The sequence below is a fragment of the Chionomys nivalis genome, chromosome 1, assembly GCF_950005125.1.
Source record: "Chionomys nivalis chromosome 1, mChiNiv1.1, whole genome shotgun sequence".
NCBI lineage: Eukaryota > Metazoa > Chordata > Mammalia > Rodentia > Cricetidae > Chionomys > Chionomys nivalis.
Genome location: NC_080086.1, coordinates 62,673,296 through 62,678,086, shown reverse-complemented (window position 1 = coordinate 62,678,086; position 4,791 = coordinate 62,673,296).

The window sequence follows — 4,791 nt, the reverse complement described above, 5'->3', positions numbered from 1 at the left end:
GATTAGGACCAAGCCCTACTGGACAAGACACAGGTAGATTCTTTAGTTTACAACTCTGTTTCATCCTTTCAGTGTTCACAGAGCCAAAAAGTCAGCAACAGTAAGATCTTACAGCCCTTTGTGAACTCCAGTGCTTTGTGTATTCTTGTGCCCAGTTCTGTGTATGTGCAGACTTTAGCTCCCCAAACTCCTTCTCCTCCCCTTTAAGAGGATTTAATCAGCGTGTTATTTGCCCCAACTGTTATCACCACCCCAGGTCACTGTGATGCTTAAAGATCCCTGTTGTGGAATATTCCTTTATATTGTGTGAAGGAAGATGTGCCATGGTGATTGGTTTAATAAAAAGCTAAATGATCAGTAGCTAGGCAGGAGGTATAGATGGGACTTGTGGACAGAGAGAGCTCTGGGAAGAAGAAAGGCAGAGTCCAGCCAGATGTGGAATAACCAGGATGGGTGTAATAGAGATGAGGTAATGAGCGTATGGAAGAACATAGATTAAAAAATATGGGTTAATTTCAGTTATGAGAATTATTAGAAACAAGCCTAAGCCAAGGCTGAGATTTCATAATTAATAATAAGTCTCTATATTATTTTTTGTGAGCTGGTCGCCCAAAGAAAAATCCACCTACAGATCCCCACTGTTGTTTCTCACAAACAGTTTTGGGGCAAAGCCCAAGACAAACCTTCTCAGTGGGCCTTCCCACAGAATAACTGGTGGGGAGTGTGGTACCAGCCCGCTGAGGTGGGAAAATTGCTATGAGTTCAAGGGTGGCCTGGGCTATCCTGTGAGTTCTAGGTTAGAGAAAACCCTATTTTAAACACAGAAACACATTGTGACACAAATAAAAATAAGTAAATACTTAAAAGTGTTGCTGTTTGCTTTCTGTTGGAAAAGGGCTTATTTGGCTTATACTTCCACATCACAGACTATCACTGAGGGAAGTCAGGGCAGGAGCTCAAGGAAGGAGACAGGAACTGAAGCAAAGGCCATGGAGGAGTGCTGCTCACTGACTTACTCTCCATGGCTTGCTCAGCTTGCCTTTTTTATTTTTTTTATTTTTTTTTTTTTGCCTTTTTTATTTTAATACAGCCCAGAACCACCTTCCCAGGGGTGGCACTGCTCACAGTGAGCTGGGCTCTCCAACGTCAATCATTAATTGAAAATAGTCCCTGGGGACTAGCTTTCATAATACTAGAAGTTGCTATGCAAGCTTCCAAGGGTGGAAGCAATCAATAGCCCTGCCTAGCTGTGATGCCTAAGAACCATAACAATGACCAGCATGTGCCACATCCAGCGTGGCTTCAGGGATGGCTTGACTGGGGCAGTGAGGGAATGATGAAAATGTGGATGGTTGGACACATGGGCACACAGAAAAGCTGGTGTCGGGCAGACTGGGATCTCTAATGAAGAACCTACAGCATCTTGGAAGCTCAGCACATTTATTATATAAGGTTGAACAGAGAGGTAGGGTTATTTCATACAGCTGAACAAGGAGGTGGGGTTATTATATACAGACAAACAAGGAAGCAGGGTTTATGGTGTACAGCGGGATAAGAGGATAGGTTTAGCTAATCTTGGTAGAAATGTTCTCTGTAGACACGTGGTCTTCAAGTCATAAGTATCTGGGGGGAGAGGCTTTCATGGGCATTTTCTGCACACACTATTAACACGAGCACTCAGTCTCCTGAGGAAGCTTTGCAATCTTTCTGGACCCGAGGCTATGCGGTCCTTAACCTGGCCATGCCCATGCTGACAGCACACATTTCCTCAGCACTTCACTCGCTCATGGCTTTCTCAGCTCCTTATAAGCATGGCAAAATATCCCTGTGGTGCAATAGTGGCATTGATATCCTGGCAGTAACCAACAACTGTCTAACTGGCTCAATCAGCAGGAGAAAATCACGCCTGGTAATGGAAAACTAGCCAACAGATATGCCGACAGACGGATCTGATGGGAACAGTTTCTCACTGGAGGTGAGTTCCCAGGTGACTCTAGTTTGTGTCAGACTGACGAAAACTAACCAGCATACTTAATCTCCGTCTTCGCACTATCGCTAGGTGGTGGAACTGTCAGAGGTGGGCCAAGTGGGGATTCTTAAAGTCGTAGGGAAGATACCCCCAAAGGGATTCGGGGGCCCAGCCCCTCCTCTTCTCTTTTCATTCCCCGCTATTAAGTGATCAGTTTTGCTCTATCATAATGTGTTGCCACAAAGGCAAAGCAACAGGGCTAACCAATCATGGATTGAAACTTGTGAAATTGTGAGTCATATAACCCTTGCTTATAAACTGATCCTATCAGCTGCCCTGGATTTGTTTATTTATTTAGTTTTTTTTTTATTTACTATAGTGTTGGGGCTGGAAATCAGGCTTTGTCCATATGAGGCAAATGTCCTCTCACTAAGCCTGCTTATTCTTTCAAACATGCTTATTCAATGCTGCTCATTTCCCATTTGTTATCTATTCTTTTTCTTCTTATTTTGTATTTTTCTATTATTTTGGATGCTCCCGTTTTTTTCTTCCACTCTGAGGCCTGTTTTCCAGAGTTGTGTGTATGTGTCCATGGCTCTGAGGATTGAGCCCTAGATTTTTTTTTTACAAGTGAAGCATATGTTCTACCGTTGAGCAACACCCCTAAATTCCTTCTGCATGCTCGGCAAGTACTGTTCCCAATCCTTCTTCACACTTCCTTTTGTGCATATATGTATCTAAGCTTGCAAAAGGGGCCAGGGAACAGCTTCTTTCCTCAGGAGCTGTCTACCTTGTTTTTTGAGACAGGATCTCTCACTGGCCTGAAACTCATCTAGTAGGCTAGGGTGGACAGCAAACTCCAGGTAGCAAACACATGTCCCTGTCTCTGACACCCCAGTGCTGTGATTGCAAGGGTATATCTCTGTGCCTGACTTTTTTCCATAGGTTTTGGGGATCAAGCTCAGGTTTTCATGCTTGTGTGGCAAGGATTTTATGACTGAGCTATCTGCCCAGTTTCCCTCTTAACACTCTTAATAATAACTTTATCATTCTAAAATATTTATTTATTTATCCTTTGTGTCTGGCGGTTTTGCCTGCATGTGGGTCTGTGTGCCATGTTCCTGCAATGTCAGTGGAGTCTGGAAGAGAATGTTAGATCCACCGGAAATGAATTTATTGTGTGAGCAGCTATGTGGGTTCTGAGAATTGAACCTGGGTCCTCTGTAAGAGCAGTCAGTACACTTAACTGCTGAGCCATCTCTCCAGCCACTTAACTTTATAACTTTTAAGTTTCAAAGAGTTGAAAAAATTGTGTCTCTAATTTTGGATTGTTGTCCTAAGCAGCTGCTATATTGCCCTTTGCAGATCTTTGCCCTGTGAAGGTGATAATAAAGTAGTAGTAGTCATGCTTTCTACTGTCATTATTATTTTAATAATTAAGGCAAAATATCCTGTGCTGGTCCTGAATTTGCTGTATTCTTTCTTTAGCCTTCTAAGCACTGAAGGATTACAGGCATGCACTACTACACCCAGGTGGCATTAAAAAAATATTTTTAAGTGTGTATTTATGTGTGTGTGCGCGCGCGCACGCGTGTGAGAGAGGGGGGAGAGGAGAGGGAGAGAGAGAGAGGAGCAAAGAGATCATGCATGGGTGTCTGTGGCAATCGGAAGAAAGCATCAGATCCCCGGGGTGTGAGCTACAGGTAGCTGTGAGCTGTTTGTGTGGGTGCTGGGAACTGGAGGAACTCAGGTCCCTTGTGAGAGCAGCAAGTTCTCTTAACCACTGAGCCATCTCTCCAGCTTTGTGTATGTATTAGTGTTCAAACAGTAAGCAATTTTGCTTTGTGGGTCACACAGTCTGTTTTGTAAATATTCTACTGTTCCTTTTGTAGCATGAAAGCAGTTGTAAGCCACAGGCAAATAAATGTGGCTCTGTTCCAATAAAACTTTATGGACAAGGATAGACTGTTGGCCTGCAGGTGCTAATTTTCTGACTTTTGCTCTATAGGGTGGAGAATGTCCTTCCCTCCCTTCTCTCTTTCCATTAGCTGGTGTTATTGTTGAATATTTCCATTTCCTTCAAAATTCACATTGAAACTAAATCCTTCAAGCAATAATATTGGGGCGTGTTTGTTAGATAGGGATTAATTGAGGCAACTTGGAAATGAAAGAGAAGCAGAATTGCAGAATCTCAACAGAAGCAGAATTGTCCTTCAGTCAGAGCAAATGAAGGGCAGCAGTCCCTCTGCCGGAGGGGAGCCTGTGCACACACGTTGGTGCAGGGAGCTTGGAGGTTGGATAGGGTGAAAATGGAACTTTTGGGGAGAAAAGGTTTACCAAAAGAGTCAATAGATGTGATTTTTCTTTCTTTCTTTGTTTTAAAAAATAGTTTCAAGGCCCAATAATGCCAGCGGATGTTCTCATTACTGTACTGGCTTCCTTGATAGGAGGTATGCTGAGCAGAGAGTTTCTGCACTAGTTTGAGGTTCACTGTTTTAAAGTCATTAACTCTTCTGTATGACTTTAGGAGATGATTGCACCAGAGGAATCCATCAAGATGCCTTTGTAAAGGGGCTTGCAGCAGGGAGACCCTTCCCTGTCGCTCTGTCATATAAGGATATGGAATTCCTTCCTTAGATGATGCCACATTAAAGTGTCGTCTCGCTAGTAAAGAACAGTTCTGCACCCCAAGAAGCAGGTCTGTACTTTAAGATTTCAGTCAGGCGCCCCGCGGTTGCCCGGTTGCCCTGGAGATGGGGTCCTTTCTGGCGGGGCCCAGCCATCTTGTGGTGCTGTCGTCCAATCAGCGGTTGCTCCGTGGC